The 20,803-nt window shown below is 46.1% G+C and overlaps 1 long non-coding RNA gene across 1 annotated transcript in view; it reads left to right on the forward strand.

The window, feature by feature from the left end:
• LOC309558700 overlaps positions 1–18,697 on the forward strand; it is a 183,517-nt gene extending 164,820 nt beyond the window's left edge. The window contains exon 2 of the long non-coding RNA XR_014225425.1: positions 18,544–18,697. This is a non-coding gene — a long non-coding RNA (uncharacterized lncRNA). The remainder of the gene's footprint in view (positions 1–18,543) is intronic.
• Positions 18,698–20,803: the final 2,106 nt, after the last annotated feature.

Below are 20,803 nucleotides of genomic sequence, written 5' to 3' on the forward strand. Positions count from 1 at the left end.
CACATGAGGCTTTTTTTTGCTGCAGCAGAATCGGATCGCATGGTGGTTCACACTTGTGCAATCTGATTCTGTGCAAACTTGCAGATCGCACTGCGATATGCGATGAAACTGGGGTGTCGTTAACTTTTAATTGACACCCCCTGCCTATCGCATATGGCTGTCTGAACTGCCAGAGGTGCAGATGCGATGCGGGAACACGCTGTATATTCGCAGCGTTCCCGCATCGCACAAATGTGAACCGGCACTTAGTCCCGATTTACACTGGTGCGATGCGGGAAACCCTGCGATTCAGTGCCGGTTCCCGCATCGCACCAGAATTGCAAACTGATTCACACTGAGATCTGCAAATCGCTGGGGATGTCAATGTAAGGTTAATGACACCCCCAGATTGGTTCAAAGATCGCAGTGCGAACTGTGAAATGATACAGGAATCGTATCGCATAGGTGTGAACATCAATGCGATCCGATTCCAGTGCAGGCCAAAAATAGGGACCTGCACCATTTTGGTGCAAATGCGATGCGATTTCAGCCTTACAGTTTGTATGGCTGAAATCACATCGCAGAGACATTGCATGTGATCTGGGCAGTAATGTGGTGTGAATCACATGCGATGTCTGGCATCACACAAGTGTGAACCAGCACTTAAAGTGGTATTAACCAGTTCTGGACCAGAAGGATTTGCCCCCTTAATAACCAGGCCATATTTTGCGATTCGGCACTGCATTACTTTAACTGACAATTGCGCAGTCGTGCGATGCTGTACCCAAATAAAATTGATGTCCTTTTTCCTACACATAGAGCTTTCTTTTGGTGGTATTTGATCACCTCTGCAATTTTTTTTTTTTGTGCTATACAAAAAAAAATAGCGACAATTCTGAAAAAAAAACAATTTTTCACATTCTGGTATATAACATTCCCCCCCAAAAAATGTAAAAATCTAAATTTTCGATCCTTTTAGTCCAATTTGTTTTATGCTACATATTTTTGGTAAAAGAAAATCGCAATAAGCGTATTTTGATTGGTTTGCGCAAAAGTTATCGCATCTACAAACTATGGGAAAGATTTATGTCTTTTTTATTGACTTATTTTACTAGTAATGGAGGTGATCTGCATTTTTTAGTGGGACTGCGACATTGCGGTGGACAGATCGGACCCCTGACTGACATTTTTGACACTTTTGGGGGGACCAGAGACATCACTACAGTAATCAGTGCTATACATATGCACTGTTATGATAATGACACTGGCAGAGAAGGGGTTAACCCAGGGTGATCAAAGGGTTAAATGTGAGCCTAGGGGAGTGATTCTAACTGTGGGTGGGGGGGGGGGCGTGACTTCTGAAATTACCATAGAGACCTATGATCCTATATAGAACGATCACAGGCTCTCGCGATCATTCCAGGGAGAATGGTCAGCTGTGTTTACAACAGCCGACCGTTCTTCTCTCTCAGTGGGGAACGATTGCGGGTGGCCACCTGTCCCATGGATCGTCATCCCTGCTGCCTAGTAGGGGAGCGCACCAACGGCAGCACATGCTTGCCCCCCAGCACCACGCGCGCGATTGACATAGAGCTATGTTGTTTTGCGCAGCCTAGCCAGCCTGCCGCAGTAAAACTGCGGCGGGCAGGTGGCAAGTGGTAAAGCAAAGCAAAATATTTATTTTACTGCAGCTTACTAGTTCTTAGATGGGTGGCTGCATTAGTTTTCTTTCTTGCTTTTAGGTTTTCTCGCTTTTGTTTTAACATACTGATCCTGCTAGTAAGTCAATCGTTTTTTAAAAGAACAAGCCATCTTGCAGATGTAGCAGTTAGAGGGTTGAATAAAACCATTTAACACTGACACAGGGGTGGAGTCAGGGGCGGAGCCAATGGGGGCGGCAAAATTAAGTTTTGCCTAGGGTGTCAAAAATCCTTGCACCGGCCCTGCTAACAACAGATACTGACAGAGATAAAAAAAAAAGCCATGGCTGATGTATTTGGTATTTTCTGTTTTATCAGTAGCTCGATAAATCAATCTTCAGTAGAGTAAAGCACAAATTGCAGAAGGTACAACAAATTAACAGACAGTACAGCTGCAAGAGACAATTCCATATTCTGTATAGTACCAGGCAGTGTGTACCATTCTGCACCAAACCCAAGGTTGGCAGCAGCACATAGGTGGTTTAGGCAGCTGCCTTTGGCCACTGGGATGGGGGGGGTAAAATCCCAATCTCCTGTCCCCAGGAAAGTGTAGAGCAGTGGCTGATCCCACATCTCAGCAAAGGAAGGGGCTATTAGCGGTGCAAGATGCCCCCCCCCTCCCCAAAAACAACAACACCCCACCTTCCTCCTCCTCCTTCCCCTGCTGTTTCTCCTGAGCTCTGTTCTCCTCGCAGTGAGGCCACCGCTGCCTTCTCTAGTGGAGGACAGAAAGAATATAGTGCTTTGTGCTGCAGCACAGTCAGCAGAAGCTGGCTGGCAAACTCACCATACTCAATGACCGGGCGATCAGCTTGCTCGCCTGACTATACAAACCAAGAAGGTAAACCATGTGCCAGGGGCCTGAGCCAGGAACTATGGCACAAGGGGTGGCCGGGGATCTGCACTCACAGGGGGGCTCATGACAGAGAGTGGAGAAGATATGTGATGGAGAGGATACAGAGGGTGATCCAGGATAAGGAGCCCAGCTGCAGGGAGGAGGAGAAAATCCTCTATTATTCTACAAATCACTGTTTACCTATTACTGATCCACCATTCCCAACCACCTGGGCATGGAGTACAGTGAGATGAGGGGTCTAGAGATCTGTCCTGTCCATCCTGGTGATTGTTGTCCTCACACACTACACACTTGCGGTTCATAGTGTGAACCGAGGCTAAGTGATCTGGATGTGTCAGTGATGACTGGAGACTGCACTGCATGATGAGAACTCTAAACCTCAGGGCAGACTGCTCTGGGCCCCATTCACACTAGGTATAGTGGAAACGCACAATCACATGCCGTGTTTTTACTTTTTTGTTTGACTTGCCTAGGCAGCCCTTACATATGAATAAGCTGCCCAACGTTTGACAAACATACCAAATAAACTCCCACACGTTTTGGCACATGTTACATTTTTTCCCATTTTTCATGAGTTTCCAGGAACATGCATGTGAAGACGGGTGGGGGGGGGGGGGGGGGGGGGGTTAGTAAAATGCATCTTCGCTGGAGTAGAAAAAAAAAATCCTTGCACCGGCCCTGATTAAGCCCTGTGTGAAATATTGATTATGGCTTCACTTGATGTGATCAAGACATAGCTTGAGTTTGAATGTGTTTGCTTCCTATATATATATATATGTATATACACACAGTATCTCACAAAAGTGAGTACACCCCCTCACATTTTTGTAAATATTTTATTATATCTTTCCATGTGTCAACACTGAAGAAATGACACTTTGCTATAATGTAAAGTAGTGAGTGTATAGCTTGTATAACAGTGTAAATTTTCTGTTCCCTTAAAATAACTCAACACACAGCCATTAATGTCTAAACCGCTGGTAACAATAGTGAGTACGCCTCTAAGTGGCAATGTCCAAATTGGGCCCAAAGTGTCAATATTTTGTGTGGCCACCATTATTTTCCAGCACTGCTTTAACCCTCTTGGGCATGGAGTTCACCAGAGCTTCACAGGTTGCCACTGGAGTCCTCTTCAACTCCTCCATGGCGACATCACAGAGCTGGTGGATGTTAGTGACCTTGCGCTCCTCCGCCTTCCATTTGAGGATGCCCCACAGATGCTCAATAGGGTTTAGGTTTGGAGACATGCTTGGCCAGTCTATCACCTTTTCCCCCAGCTTCTTTAGCAAGGCAGTGGTCGTCTTGGAGGTGTGTTTGGGGTCATTATCATGTTGGAATACTGTCCTGCTGCCCAGTCTCCTAAGGGAAGGGATCATGCTCTGCTTCAGTATGTCACAGTACATGTTGGCATTCATGGTTCCCTCAATGAACTGTAGCTCCCCGGTGCCAGCCGCACTCATGCAGCCCCAGACCATGGCACTCCCACCACCATGCTTGACTGTAGGCAAGTCACACCTGTCTTTGTACTCATCACCTGGTTGCTGCCCCACACGCTTGACACCATCTGAACCAAATAAGTTTATCTTGGTCTCATCAGACCACAGGACATAGTTTCAGTAATCCATATCTTTAGTCTGCTTGTCTTCAGCAAACTGTTTGCAGGCTTTCTTGTGCATCATCTTTAGAAGAGGCTTCCTTCTAGGAGGACAGCCATGCAGACCAATTTGATCCAGTGTGCGGCATATGGTCTGAGCACTGACAGGCTGACCCCCCCACCCCTTCAACCTCTACAGCAATGCTGGCAACACTCTACGCTGAGCACGTGCACTCAACTTCTTTGGTCAACTATGGCAAGGTTTGTTCTGAGTGGAACCTGTCCTTTTAAACCGCTGTATGGTCTTGGCCACAGTGCTGCAGCTCAGTTTCAGGGTCTTGGCAATCTTCTTATAGCCTAGGCCATCTTTATGTAGAGTAACAATTCTTTTTTTCAGATCCTCAGAGAGTTCTTTGCTATGAGGTGCCATGTTGAACTTCAAGTGACTAGTATGAGAGAGTGAGAGCGATAACACCAAATTTACCACACCTGCTCCCCATTCACACCTGAGACCTTGTAACTCTAACAAGTCACATGACACAGGGGAGGAAAATGGCTAATTGGGCCCAATTTGGACATTGTCACTTGGGGGAGTACTCACTTTTGTTGCCAGCGATTTAGATATTAATGGCTGTGTGTTGAGTTATTTTGAAGGGACAGCAAATTTACACTGTTATACAAGCTGTACATTCACTACTTTACATTGTAGCAAAGTGTCATTTCTTCAGTGTTGTCACATGAAAAGATAGAATAAAATATTTACAAAAATGTGAGGGGTATACTCACTTTTGTGAGATACTGTATATTTAACACTGGATTTAAAGCGGAGTTCCGGGCACAGAAAACATTTTTCAGTGAACATACCCCCGGGACAGTCAGGGCTAGTACATTCCACAATGGCTAGCCTCTGATCTGTCCTGGTTCGCACTTACCTGCAAGAAGAAATACTCACTTATAAAATTTCTTCCACAGCGTTGCCATCTCTCTTGTGGGCAGCTGAAGCCGGCGCGATCCTCTTCCGCGTCTTCTTCCGCGTCCTCTTCTCCCAGAATGCGCCTGCACCGGCCCCTCTCGTCACTTCCGGAAGTGACGAGCGGGGCCGGTGCTGTCGCATTGATTCCTGGGAGCGATGACGTTCAGCTCCCAGGAATCATTGCAAGCCAGGAAGTGACGGCGGAGCAGAGGGAGGAAGTGAAGAATAGGTGAGTATATTCGATCTACAATTACAAGGTAAGTACAAAAAAAACCTAACTATCCAATTCTGTTTCAGGTGAAGGAGAACAAGCGGACGGGCAAAAAAAAAAAGATCGATTTTGTGCCCGGAACTCCGCTTTAATAAAACAAGGCAGTAGGGTCTCTGCATGCAAGAGCTGGTCATTTTGCACAGAGCAGAACAATCTAAAATAATTGCTGTTTTTTTTTTTTTTGTAATTTTTTTTGTAATGTAAGTAACATACAGCTTTTTTGAATGGGCAGAGGTTATCAAAATAGGCTTCACAAAAAAACATTCTGCTTACTCTTAAAATTTCTGTATAACTTTTTTTGTTCATAGGCAATATTGTAATACAAATACGTGATTTATCTATTTTACAGATTATGGCCACAAGCAACCGTACTGTTGTATCAGAATTCTTGATTATTGGATTCTATAACCTTTATGGCTTCAAAATTCCACTCTTTATTCTACTGCTGATCCTTTTTGTTATTATATGCTTTGAGAACTTCCTTATTGTTTTGTTGGTGTCTACCAGTATTCGTCTCCAAACCCCAATGTACTTTATACTCAGAACCATGTCCATATATGAATTTCTGTATGCTGCTAATTTTATCCCAAAAATGCTTCAAGACATTCTGTCTGAAAAGGCAAGCATCTCTGTCATTGGCTGCTTAATACAAATTCATATACTAGGCTTTGTGGGAAATGTGCTGTCTTTTCTCTATGCACTAATGTCCTATGATAGATACATAGCTATTGCTTTCCCACTAAGGTATTCTTCCCTTATAAATAACAGAGTGTGCAACATTTTGCTATTTGTATTCTGCCTGATATCATTTACATGTATGTTAAGTATGTCTATATTGCAAGGTCAGTTGGAGTTTTGTGGTCCAAATATAATTGATCATTTTTATTGTGATTTCATCCCTGTTGCAGAACTTGCTTGTTCAAATGCCACTCTGGTAAAAATAGTAGTTATCATTCTCAGCGGAGTAATTATTTTGCTGCCTTTAAGTTTTGGTATGTTATCCTATATTTTTATAATATATACAATAATCAGAATACAGTCATCTTCTGGAAGAAAGAAAGCCTTTTCTACCTGTGCTTCCCACCTTCTTGTTTCTACTATTAGTTATGGCTCTCTGATCATCATATATGTGTTGCCCAATGGACCAAACTCTTTATACAGTAAACAGCTCTCACTGGTTCATATTATAATGATTCCTTTGGCTAGCCCTGCTATTTACACACTGAGAAATCAGGAATTCCACAAGGCTATGGGGTATATAATAGGAGAAATTTACAGATTCTTTTACACAGTAAAAGACTGAAACAATAACTCAAAAGCTCAACTCACTGCTACATTTGGTTTGTACATCAGTGGTACAGAACAAGGGCCTTCAGATATAATCCCTAGAGTCATTGAAAGTTAAAACAAGCATAAGACAAATAGAAGATCCTAATACTTTTAAGACAGCCTCGATGCAGCAGCATAAGGAGATTGATGTTGTGTCTGTAAATGCATCATCTTCCTTTGAGGCTGGAGAAATACAGAGTGCAATTCAAAATATAGAGGGGTTTTATACATTCCCAGCAGCCAACATCAGGTGGAGCATAATTACTGGGATCTTCTGGCTGCTAGGAGACCTAGAAAGAGATGTACACCGCTCAGGCAGTTTGGAAATTCACAGCCAGCCTTGGGTCCAGGACCTCGGATCGCCACCGCAGACAGGATACAAGAGAAATGGCCGCACACAAGGCAATAGCTCACGATGAAAGGCTTTATTGAACAAGGATGCAAGGTACAGCAAAATGGATGGTAGACATGTTTCACACGACTCACAACATGCTTTTTCACTACCAAGTAGTGAACAAGCATGCTGTGAATCGTGTGAAACATGTCTACCGTCCATTTTGCTGTACTTTGCATCCTTGTTCAATAAAACCTTTCATTGTCAACTATTGCCTGGTCTGCAGCCATTTCTCTTGTATCCTGCTGGGAGACACCCTCTAGTGGCCACCAGAACTGTGCCCTTCAGCTCTAGGAACCACAGTGTCACTTGCAGGTGATACAGGTCCTGAAAGTCCCACCCTCCTTAAGGAGTAGCCTCTGGAAGCTACACTTGGGGTTGAACATAATAGTCTATTTCTCTTGCCCTTGATGAGTCTAAAAAGGAAAATCTCCCATCAACAGTGTCTGAAGACTTCCCCAATTTCTTTAAGCCATAGTCTTTCAACCTGCAGGGTCTAAAAACTGGCTAGGTGCTCTACTGTTGGTGTCTGAAAATTGTCTTCTGAGTGTCCTAACACCAGGGTCTGGGAGTTGGCTGGTTGCCCTGCAGGTCAGATCTTTTAGAAGGCATAACACAGGAAGTTGGCAGTACCACAAGGCAGCAAATATCCCAATGCTGGGATCCCATGGGCCATCTGAAGGCTTAACATTGGAACTCTAAACCCATATAGGTATTCTGATGCCAGGATGGCTCTTCACCACTGAACATTCCACATCTGAGTTACTAATCTGGTTACTAAAAGCTATTTTTGGATTTTAAAAACCACCCAGGTCTTTCTAAGGCACTGGTTACCCAACCCGGGTCCCCTAATGCACCTGGAGTTGCAAAGATTACACCTAGGTCAGGACAAAGTTCAAATAGAACTCTGCCCTTCCTCTGAAGACCTCAACTACTGGAGCTGTTTTAGCAAGTGCAGTCATTGAATTCAGAGTGGATGTCTGGACCACCAGGCTTTGACACAGCAGAAGCAAATGGCTGCAAAAGGAACTCAGACAAGACAGGTGTAGGAACCTTGGACCAGACGGGTAATGCCACATGCAACAAATGTGCAGACTAACATGTATCAGATTCCAGAGCTGGCAAGAGCCAATCCCTAGTACCAGAGGCTGTCTTGAAGACCAGAAGAGACAGTGGAGCTGGCTGGAGCGGACTTTACCTCCATCATCAATCCACAGGGAAAGGAGGGGGGTGCACGCAGGAAGAATTACAGAGGTATCTGTGCTGCGGCTGCAGGGCTAGAAGAGACAGTGACAGGCTGGATCGAGGTGATAGCAGGTGTACTCATGGCTCTTCTACTTGTAGTCCCAAAGAAGTACAGGAAGGAGAGCAGAGTCAGCAGTGTGCAGCTGCCCAGGAAACCTGCAGATCGGGCCAGCAGAGCTCTTTCTCCATGTGTTCTCTCCAGATGTTTGGCAACACAGTCAGGGGCGGGCCCTCAGGCATATGCCTGAATTGTCAGTCCACCCCTGGTAGCATGCACCAGATCAGCAGTGGTAGGCTGGGCAGCAGGCTCAGGACCCTCAGAGGCTGGTTGGAATGGAGTAGCAGACACTGTAATCCTGCAAGTGATTAAATGTATGTCTCTGAGCAGATTGTGCTGCTGGTGGGAGAGTAGTGACAGTTAGTGATGGACGAACATCGGACGGGGCGGTTCTTGAATGCGACCCGCAAACTTTCTCAAATGTTCGAGAACCGCAAGTTCGCGGCGGACCCCATTCACTTCAATGGCAGGTGAACACTAAAAACCTCCAGGACATATTTGCAGCCACAAAATACTTACTAGATGTGCACACATAGTCCCAAAACATGGACACTGACATACCAGAAGTATTGCTATTGGAAAGTTGCCATAAAAATTATTATTATTTTTTTTCAGCCAAAATGTATTTATTTTTTTTATAAATCAGCCAGAACTGACAGCAGCCGGTAAATACATGTCAAATACATATAGGGTCCATTCACACATCTGTAAAATGGGTCCACATCCGTTCCACAATTTAGCGGAATGTTTACACACCCATTGATTTTCAATTTTAGTCTGAAAAATTAGGCATTCACAGGATAAAGAAGTAAGTGTCGGCCAGTACAGGCCCCAAAAATTAGCCAACAGGCATTCACCTGACAGCAAACAACTTTGTATTCTGTGGCTGGAGGTACATAAGGCATTCACAGGATACATAAGTAAGTGTTGGCCAGTACAGGCCCCAAAAATTAGCCCACAGGCGTTCACCTGACAGCAAACAACTTTGTATTCTGTGGCTGGAGGTACATTAAGCATTTACAGGATAAATAAGGCCTTTTATGCCGCTGTATTTACCTAAGACAGGGACCATGAATTGTTATGGATGGTGGCGGATATTAGTGGGCTGTCATGAGGAATTGGAATCAAACATGGTCTACCTTCTGCAACTTCCCACTTTCACTCTGGCCTGGTGCTCCTGCCCTACCCCTACCACCCCTGTGGAAGGGCCTGCCTCTTCCTCTGCCTGTCATTTTTTAGATGACCCTGTGACAAAAGTCTCTAGAGAAGCGCAGTATATGCGGAACAAGGTATATAACACCCCGCTTCAATCTGTCATTTTGGGGGGCCACTGGTTTATCACACCAGTTATGAAAAATATTTTCTAGTAACTTTTGTCACTGTGTGTAGCAGAGTTAACGCAGCGAAAGAGGCAACATTTTTGCAGTACCCAAAAACACAATTATGAAAGTATAACACCCTGCTTCAATCTGTCGTTTTGGGGGGCCACTGGTCTATCACACCAGTTATGAAAAATATTTTCTAGTAACTTTTGTCACTGTGTGTAGCAGAGTTAACGCAGCGAAAGAGGCAACATTTCTGCAGTACCCAAATACACTATAATATGCTTTCTATATTAGAAAGTATATTATAAGTATATTACACCCCTATATACTGCACATCAAACAATAGTACACCTATACCAAATACCAGTCCTTGAAAGGACTTTTGTGGACCTATAACAGAGCGATTTGTGTCACTGACAATCTGTACCTGCTCCCCACAGCAAACCTCTCCCTACACTGACAAAAGAAATAATATAGATAGTACACCTATACCAAATACCAGTCCTTAAAAGGACTTTTGTGGACCTATAACAACGTGATCTGTGTCACTGACAATCTGTCCCTGCTGCACACAGCAAACCTCTCCCTACACTGACAAAAAGCAGAATGTAAAATGGCAGCCAAGTCAGGTCTATTTATAAGGTATGTCCATGTGCTGAAATGGCTCCATTAGCTGTCCTGTACCACCTGATGGATGTGTCATGGATCAAAGTTCTTCACAATGTAAAAGAATATGGTGGCAGCGAACATCGCCATATGTTCGAATGATCGGCGGACAGCGAACAAGCAAAGTTTGCCTCGAACCGACCGCCGGGCAAACCACAAGGCCATCTCTAGTGACAGTATTGAGAAGTGGAGCAGAAAAAGTAGCAGGGGATGATTTCTAAGGTATTGCCAAAGGGGAATGTAGGGGAAGTACAGCTAAAGGAAGCAGGGAACTAATATACAGGAAGTAAGGAGTCCTTGGTAGCAGCTGTGCTTGCTGAGGGTAATGAAGGCAGAGATTCTTGGTGTCTAATAGGCAGAACTAAATTGGTGTGAATCAACTGAGACTGGGGAAAGTACCTCTGACCATGCTTGGAGTAGAGGCTGAACAAAGTTCAGTTTGCATTTCCCTTGTCTGACTACAGATTGCACAGCAGTGAAACAATCTAAAGCTGGATACACACTATCCAACTTTTGTGGTTAGATTTCCTTCAGATTTACCTTTTCTATGTAGTGCAAGGGCCTGCCAGATTGCATACAAATTGAAAGTGTTTAGGTTTGAACTCATATTAAATGGTTTTGGTAAGTCTAAAGGAAAACGTCTTCAGAAAATCTTATAGTGTGTATGGCCCATAAGACTCTGTTCACTGGTCTATCACACCAGTTATGAAAAATATTTTCTAGTAACTTTTGTCACTGTGTGTAGCAGAGTTAACGCAGCGAAAGAGGCACACTGCTGCGACATAGGATCCGACTTGTGAGACCCCAAGTCGGACGACATGTCAAATTCAATTTCCCTAAGAGAGCTGTCTTAACTGATAAAACACAAGTTGCTTAGACTTTAGAACAGGTAGGAACCTGTTCTAAAGTCGAACCAACTTCCTGCAGTACATTGTTCCGACTTGGGTGCAATTGTAGTCCTTGTACAGGCTCCTAAATAGCATTCAAGTCAGAAGGCAGTATCCAAGTCAGATCAAGTCGGCAAAGTCATACGACTTTGCCTGCAACTTTGCCGTCGTAGCAGTATGAACCGAACCTTACAAAGACTTTTGTGAATAATCTGAGTAGTGCTCAAGAAAGTAAGATTTGTCATTCTCCGGCGTACACACACACGAGACTCAATCTGAGACATACAGTACATACGTCTAAAAGGAGAAGAGAAATCATCATGGTCTTGACTTGAGTAGTGATGAGCCGAACACCCCCCTGTTCGGTTCGCACCAGAACATCTCGAACAGGGGAAATGTTCTAGCGAACATAGGAACACAAACATGAAAAATGACAAATCCTCATTTTAAAGGCTTTGTTCAGTGTGCACCAGAACATCTCAAACAGGGGAAATGTTCTTGCGAACATAGGAAAACGAATATGAAAAATGACAAATCCTCATTTTAAAGGCTTAAATGTGAGTGACTATTAATCACCCACTGGCCAGGGAATCAAACTCATGGCCTCTCACTTGCTAGCCTGTTATACTACTGCTAGGCCACCAAGGAAGCTGAGTAACCTTAGACTCTCTCTGCCTAACAATTATCTCTAATTAAAATTAATCACCTGCTGGCCTGGGGATTCAAACTCACAGCCTCATGTTTGCCAGCCCGTTAGTAGCTACCAGCTAATAGGGATGATCGAACGGTTCGGGTCGACCATCGGTTCGACCCGAACATTGGATGTTCGATATTCGGCCGAATACCGAACTTTTTGCGGCAAAAGTTCGGTATTCGGCCACCAGAACCGCCCAAAATGCACTGGGACAGGAACTGGGCTTTAAAAGCCCGTGATTGGCCCAGAAACGTCTGCAAAAGCCAATGAGGGGGCAGGAGTCTCCTAGGAACGTGATTGGAGTGACTACGGGGACCAGAGGCCAATCAGGAGTGAATACGCCCCACACTATATAAGATGGCCCCGCCTAACCCCTAGCACAGTTATCCAGAGCCTGTTGAAGAGAGTTGAAGCAGTTCTGTCTGACTCCTGCTTGCTACACTACATTTCCTACATATCGAGTGGTTCTAAAGCTCCATATAGCAGAATTGTATTTAGCTTACAGCCAGTGTAGTTAGATACAGCGATTGTGCTGGTTCTTAGAGTTAAAAAAAAAAAAAAAAAAACTTAAGGGACAGTGTCAGTCTTCTGCTGTATGGAGCTTTCTATTTAGTGGAAAGGGATATCTAGTGTAGTTAGGGAACTTTGTACTACATTAGTTAGATTTGAAAATTTAGTTTCTGTAGGGAAAGTGTGAGGGTTCTGTTTAGTGAGCACGTGGCACAGTGCTGCTGTATCACAGCAGGTATACGTGCTTGCTAGGCAGCAAAATACAGTGACAACTTAACGCCTGTTGTTCAAAGCGTTAGGTGCACTGTACAAAAGCCTTTGCAACTGTGCGTGACACGCAACTGCTGTGCTGTATCCAGCGACAACTGTGGGTCGCATAGCAGTGTGCGTTTTTCACCGCACACAGTTGCCAACGCATCAGTGACAACCTAACGCCTGTTGTTCAAAGCGTTAGGTCCACTGTGCAAAAGGCTTTGCTACTGTGCGTGAACCGCAACTGCTGTGCTGTATCCAGCGACAACTGTGGGTCGCATAGCAGTGTGCGTTTTTCACCGCACACAGTTGCCAACGCATCAGTGACAACCTAACGCCTGTTGTTCAAAGCGTTAGGTCCACTGTGCAAAAGGCTTTGCTACTGTGCGTGAACCGCAACTGCTGTGCTGTATCCAGCGACAACTGTGGGTCGCATAGCAGTGTGCGTTTTTCACCGCACACAGTTGCCAACGCATCAGTGACAACTTAACGCCTGTTGTTCAAAGCGTTAGGTGCACTGTACAAAAGCCTTTGCAACTGTGCGTGACACGCAACTGCTGTGCTGTATCCAGCGACAACTGTGGGTCGCATAGCAGTGTGCGTTTTTCACCGCACACAGTTGCCAACGCATCAGTGACAACCTAACGCCTGTTGTTCAAAGCGTTAGGTCCACTGTGCAAAAGGCTTTGCTACTGTGCGTGAACCGCAACTGCTGTGCTGTATCCAGCGACAACTGTGGGTCGCATAGCAGTGTGCGTTTTTCACCGCACACAGTTGCCAACGCATCAGTGACAAATATGCCTGGTAGACCAAGAAAAGGCATACGTGGCCCTGCTGCGGAAAGGGGCACAGCTTCTAGGGTGTCTAGAGGCAGGGGTGGACGTGGTGGTCAGTCCTCAGCCAGGCCACCATTTGGATTGTTCTCCGGCAGTGGCCAAGCTATACGTCCACAGTATGTACAGGAGGTGGTGGACTATATGAACAAACCCTCATCATCGGCATCATCTGCAACTACAGTGACCCAGGCAGAGAAAAGTGGTCAGTCTTCTGCAGTTGTCAGAACAAATACAGATGAGTCCATGTCCACCTCATGTCCTCCCTTAGACCCAATTTCAGACATGGCAGAGGAGTCAGCTGAGCTGTTTGACCACAGTGTCGGCCATCTACTCCAGCCTGATGCTCAGTCCTTTATGGAGTCTGATGTTGGGTCTGAGTTTGAGGAGGAGGCAGAGCAAACAAGAGGGGAGAGCAGACGGCCCGCTCCATCTAAGGCCGCACCTGTTGTCTCCCAGGCCAGGCCTGATGCTCAGTCTTTGATAGAATCAGATGTTGGGTCTGAGGTTGAGGAGGAGGCAGAGCAAACAAGAGGGGAGAGCAGACGGCCCGCTCCATCTAAGGCCGCACCTGTTGTCTCCCAGGCCAGGCCTGATGCTCAGTCTTTGATGGAGTCAGATGTTGGGTCTGAGGTTGAGGAGGAGGCAGAGCAAGCAAGAGGGGAGAGCAGACGGCCTACTCCATCTAAGGCCGCACCTGTTGTCTCCCGGGCCACTATACACACCTCATCTTGCTGGGCCTTTTTTGAGACATCCCATGCAGATAAAACAGTTGCGATCTGCAAGATTTGTAAGAAGGGTATAAAACGTGGCAAAAATGTCAACCACCTGGGTACAAGCTGCCTAAACAGGCATTTGACAACCCACCACTCGGCCCGTTGGCAGGAGCATTTAAAGAACCCACAAAAGGGCCAAAGATTGGTCAGTCGGCCTCCTAGTTCTCCTCGCGCTCCTCCTCATGCTCCATCTGCTCCACCTGCTCCACCTGCACATCAGTCTGTTCCTGGCCCTGCTATAGTCACTCGTCACCTGTTGGCAGCCTCCACTGGCAGGGATGATGATATAGCAGGCAGTGTCGCATCTACCTCCAGCACACCACCAGCTGTATCATCTAGACGCCAAATTTCGATTCCACACATGCTGGAACGAAAAAAAATGTATACTCCCCGCCACCCACATGCCCAGCGTCTAAACAGTAGTTTGGCTAAACTACTGGCTCTGCAACTATTACCATTTAACCTGGTAGAGTCTGCTCCCTTCCGTGACTTCGCAAAATGTGCAGTTCCACAGTGGCAGGTGCCAAGTCGGCATTACTTTTCCCGTAAGGCCCTGCCATCCCTATACCAACATGTGGAAGGCAATGTAGTGTCATCCCTGGCCAAGTCAGTCAGCCGTAAGATACACTTGACGGCTGACACTTGGTCAAGCAAACATGGGCAGGGACGGTACATTTCTGTCACTGCTCACTGGGTGACACTGCTTGCCAGTGGAAGGGATTGTAGCCAGGGCTCGGTGCTGCAGCCAGTGTTGCCCCCACGTCTGCAAACAGCTGGTGGTGTCGCTGATCCGGGTAGATCGATCACTTCTACCCCCTCCTGCTCCTCCTCCTCTACCTCCTCCATGCCCTCCTCTGCAGAATGGTCCTTTGAATATGATGAGATACCACGTAAACGTTCAAAGGGCTATTCTATGTCTCAGGCCAAAAGGTGTCACGCAGTGCTGCAGCTTGTGTGTCTAGGGGACAGGCAGCACACTGCCCCTCAGATTCTTGGGGCTCTGCAGGCACAGGCCCAGAGGTGGTTGACACCACGCCAGCTGCAGCCAGGGATGGTGGTTACTGATAATGGGTCAAACCTCCTGGCCGCCCTTCGTCAGGGAAAGTTAACCCATGTGCCATGCCTGGCGCATGTCCTGAATCTCGTGGTACAGCGGTTTTTGAACTCGTACCCGGGAATGCAGGATGTGCTAAGGATGGCAAGAAGGGTGTGCAGTCACTTCAGGCGGTCGTACAGTGCCACTGCACGTTTGGCCGAAGTGCAGCGCGAGTTTCACCTGCCGGTACACCGCCTCATCTGTGACATGCCCACCCGCTGGAACTCCACCTTGGCTATGCTGCAGCGCCTGTACACTCAGCAGAGGGCCCTCAATGAATACCTATGCGAGTACGGCACCAGCACTGGCTCTGCGCGCCTGGGCTTCTTTTCACCACGGCAGTGGCTTTTGATTAAGGATGCATGCGCTGTCCTCTCGCCATTTGAGGAGGCCACAAGGATGGTCAGCCGGGACAGCGCATGCATCAGTGACACCCTACCGGTACTGTTTTTGTTGGAGCACACTCTGCGTGGCATTATGGACAGGGCACTGGAGGCAGAGCAGCAGGAGGAAGAGGAGGACTTCCTTGCCTCTCAAGGCCCCCTTTATCCTGAGAATCCTGACCCCATTATGCCTAGCTCCCAGAGGCCCGAGCAGGATCCAGGGGTGGAAGAGGAGGAGGAGGACGATTCTGCGGGAACTTTTGCAGGGTTTGAGGAGGAGGAGGAGGAAGACATGCGGCAATCTGCAAGGCCTAGTTTGACTCCCTCGGGACACTTTGGAGTAGTACGTGGCTGGGAGGAGGAGGAGCCCGTTGAAGATAATGTCGTTATGAGTGACCCCGAGGAGTCAGCTTCTCAGGCCTTCGCTAATTTGCGACGCATGGGAAACATCATGCTCCAGAGCCTGCGAAAGGACCCCAGAATCAAGGCCATTAAAGAGACTAACCACTATTGGTTGGCCACCCTACTTGACCCCCGGTACAAGTGTAAAGTCTCGGAGCTTTTCCCATCCACCCATAGAGTCCACAGGATCAAATCCCTTGAGGACAGTCTCAAGAGGAATCTGGTGAACATGTTCCCCGACTCCCGTAGGGTGCAGGGGCGGGGACAACCTACCATGGATTCTACTGGTGGTCACGAGAGGAGCGTTGGAGAAGGCGTGCGGTTGACGGATGCCTTTCGGTCTTTTTTTAGTCCTCACCGCCCAGGCCTCTCAGCTGCCACATCGCATCGACAGCGTCTGCATCACATGGTGGACGATTACGTGAGGGCACAAAGTGACACAGAGGGCTTTTCATGTGACGAATCCGATCCACTGGCATACTGGGTCTTAAGATTAGACCACTGGCCAGAACTGGCCCAGTATGCCATGGAGTTGTTGGCCTGCCCTGCTTCCAGTGTCCTATCGGAACGGGCATTCAGCGCAGCAGGAGGATTCGTCACAGACCATCGAACTAGACTCTCCACCGACTCAGTCGACCGTTTGACATTCATTAAGATGAATCAGTCGTGGATATCAAGCTTTGATGCACCTGATGCAGACCTTGTAGACTAGGCTATCGTTGTGATGTGGCAGTTGAGCCTCAGTTTAAGCCTGGACCATGGTGCCACCCTCAAACCCTCCTCTCATTCTCTTTACGTTCACAGAACCTCATTTTGGTTATGACAAAAACGACAATGTTTGCGCACCTGTTCCACAGGTGCACACCTTTACAATTTTTGGGCCTCCTTCAACACCAGCTCTTTGGGGTTAAGGTGGGGAGGCTATGCTAAAACAAAAACGACAATGTTTGCGCACCTGTTCCACAGGTGCACACCTTTACAATTTTTGGGCCTCCTTCAACACCAGCTCTTTGGGGTTAAGGTGGGGAGGCTATGCTAAACAAAAACTACCATGTTTGCGAACCTGTTCCACAGGTGCACACCTTTACAATTTTTGGGCCTCCTTCAACACCAGCTCTTTGGGGTTAAGGTGGGGAGGCTATGCTAAAACAAAAACTACCATGTTTGCGAACCTGTTCCACAGGTGCACACCTTTACAATTTTTGGGCCTCCTTCAACACCAGCTCTTTGGGGTTAAGGTGGGGAGGCTATGCTAAACAAAAACTACCATGTTTGCGAACCTGTTCCACAGGTGCACACCTTTACAATTTTTGGGCCTCCTTCAACACCAGCTCTTTGGGGTTAAGGTGGGGAGGCTATGCTAAACAAAAACTACCATGTTTGCGAACCTGTTCCACAGGTGCACACCTTTACAATTTTTGGGCCTCCTTCAACACCAGCTCTTTGGGGTTAAGGTGGGGAGGCTATGCTAAACAAAAACTACCATGTTTGCGAACCTGTTCCACAGGTGCACACCTTTACAATTTTTGGGCCTCCTTCAACACCAGCTCTTTGGGGTTAAGGTGGGGAGGCTATGCTAAACAAAAACTACCATGTTTGCGAACCTGTTCCACAGGTGCACACCTTTACAATTTTTGGGCCTCCTTCAAAGCCAGCTCTTTGGGGTTATGGTGGGGAGGCTCCGCCAACACCAAAACTACCATGTTTGCGCACCTGTTCCACAGGTGCACACCTTCATAATTTTTACGCCTTCTTCAACACCAGCTCTTTGGGCTTACAGTGGTATGGCTCCGCCAACACCCAAACAACAATTTTTGCGCACCTGTCACACAGATGCATATCATTGTAATTTTTTTCCTTACAAAGGCAATTATTGCTTTCATTACCAGCACTTTCATAGGGATATGGTGTCAAGGCATCGTCCGCACCACCAAATGCCCAATTTTTAAGCATCCTTTACTTCTATTCAAAGTCAAGAGACAACAGTATTCATCCAAAACATCTCTAATCTTGTTCACTCTGCACTACATTGTGGCCCCTACCCCTAACCCTCAATGTATCCGTGCATATATGTCTGTTTCTTGTGAGATTTCAAGTTAAAGTGCACCAAACACCATTTTACATGAAATAAAGTGCAATTACATACATCTTTGGACTTCTTGAAACATTTGGTAATAAAAGCCCCATTGTGGAAATACACCCGTTAATTATATGCACATTTAAAGAGACAGCACCTTTTTCCAAAAAAACCTCTAATCTTGTTCCCAGTGCACTGCATTATGTCCCCATCATACACATTGGCTGAGCCGTTGATTAGGAGCAAAAGAAAGGTGCGGTTAAGCAAAAAAGTCATTTTTGAAGGTTTGGTATGCTGTAATTCTGGTTCTGGACATGCTACAGAGCTGAAACTTCACAGGTACAACTTTTAGACCCCCCAGACACTAAATCCAAAGAAATCTCTTTTTTTTTTTTTTTTTTTTTTTTATTTTTTCAATAATTGGCTATCTATCAAAAACGACAATTTTTAAGAACTTTTTTTTGTGTGATTAATAGTCCCTGGGGCATGACCCAGAACCCTAGGCACTTTTTAGGGGCATTTATTGGGTTTTAGGGCTTAAAAATGGTGTTTTTTGATTACAGAAGTTCGGGTCCCATTGATTTCAATGGGGTTCTGAAATCCGAACCGAACTTTCGTGAAGTTCGGGTGTTCTGGTCGAACCGAACTTTTCAAAAGTTCGATCATCCCTACCAGCTAAGCCACCAAGCCAGCTGGTTAACCTAGGGCTCTCTCTGGCTAACTAATTTATATCTGACTTTGACAGCTCTTTTTTAGGGCTCTGACATCAGTGAATAAATTACTGACATCAGTAATTTATTCACTGCACCTGAGCAGTGCATTGTGGGATGGCTTGTGACGTCAGGTCACTATAAAAGAGCTGTCAAAATCAAAACAGCTCAAAGCGAGGGAAGTGTATGGGGAAGCAGGAGCTTCTGATGTCTCTTTCTGACACATAGCTTGTGGAATTTGGGAAGTATATCAAATGATTCTTCAGAATTTCCAACAGAGCTATGGGCCAGACAGAGACATCAGTATCATCGCTGTCGTCACTTTCCATACCTGATGATGAATTTTCCCACGAATCACTATCATTCAGTTCTTCAAGTAACTCAGTTTCACTGTCGCTGTTTTCCAGTTCGTCTAAAAGCGCTTTTGCGCAAAAAGAACGGTTTTTGGACGCCATGGTCTCTATTTTCCAGGCACAAAAGAACTGGAAAAGCACAGGCAGGGCACTGGAAAAGTCACCAGGTGAAATCCTGTGGTGAAATGGCATGGTACAGTGTAATCCGTTAGGATCACAGCTTTGTATCATGTCATTTGGTGTATTTACATTTTTGAAATTGCCGCTGGTTCCCCACCCCCCCGTGTTGCAACATCTGCCAGCATCAGCTGAGCACACAGCGGGAGGACAGCAGGGGGACAGTGGGAGGACGGCGGGGATCGCAGGGGAAGATGAGTTTTAAAATGTAAAACAACAGATTTCCATGCAAAAGAATGTACCGCTTTTAGCACAGAAATCTGGACATAATCAGACTGCCATGGAGGTTAAATAAAAACCTGTCATGATTGACTCAGGAGTGGACTGCACTGCCCAAATATACTCCAGCAGTTTTTCGCTATTGCAATCCTGCAATACTGCAAAATCTGGCAGCAAGATTTTTATCCTCTAATGCCAATTTGACATGACATACTGTATAGCCTCCCCTAAAAGCATCTTAACATAAAGGCTGGATTCACATTGGTGCGATGGAAGACATTGCTTGTAATTCGCACCGCACTGCTGTGTAAATCACATGCGATGTCTGTGCGATGCAAATTCAGCCATACAGATTGTATGGCTGAATTTGCATCACATTTGGACTAAAGGACCCTTTTTTTGGTCCGCACAAGGATCGGATCGCATAGGTGTTCACACCTATATGATCTGATTCCTGTCTGAACTGACAGTTGGCACTGAGATTTGTGAACAGGTCTGGGGGTGTCATTAACTTTGTATTGACACCCCCAGTGGTTCGCATATGGCAGGGTGAACTGTCGATGAGTCGGGTGCGAAGCGGGAACCCGCAGTGGATTCAAGGGTGTCCCGCATCGCACCAATGTGAACCGAGTCAAAAGGACAGCAAATACTAAGAGCAGGTACCCCCAGTTCCCAAGTGCAGCTGATCTGGTCATTAGTGGGCTTCAGTGTTATGTAAGAAATACCATGTACAGGTATCCAGAGGCAGCAGGGATGAGGACGACCAGTTTAATGTGGCTTTACTTAAGAAACTGTAATCAGAGTGAGTATGAGGCTTGGCTCACATATATGTGAACTGATTGCGTTTTGAACCGCATGACATGTGAATTAAACTGGCTCTCTATGGAGCTGGTTCACATATGTGCAGTGCAAAAATAATGCAACTTCACTGCGAATTTGAAAAGAGTCCCGTGAGATTTTTTTTAACACTGCAGTGTGGTTCAGATGCAAATTCCAGGCTATAGGAACGCATGTGAATTGCACATCGGATCAGTTTTGAACATG

Source organism: Pelophylax lessonae (assembly GCF_965119305.1).
Source record: "Pelophylax lessonae genome assembly, chromosome: 1".
In the NCBI taxonomy this organism is placed as follows: domain Eukaryota; kingdom Metazoa; phylum Chordata; class Amphibia; order Anura; family Ranidae; genus Pelophylax; species Pelophylax lessonae.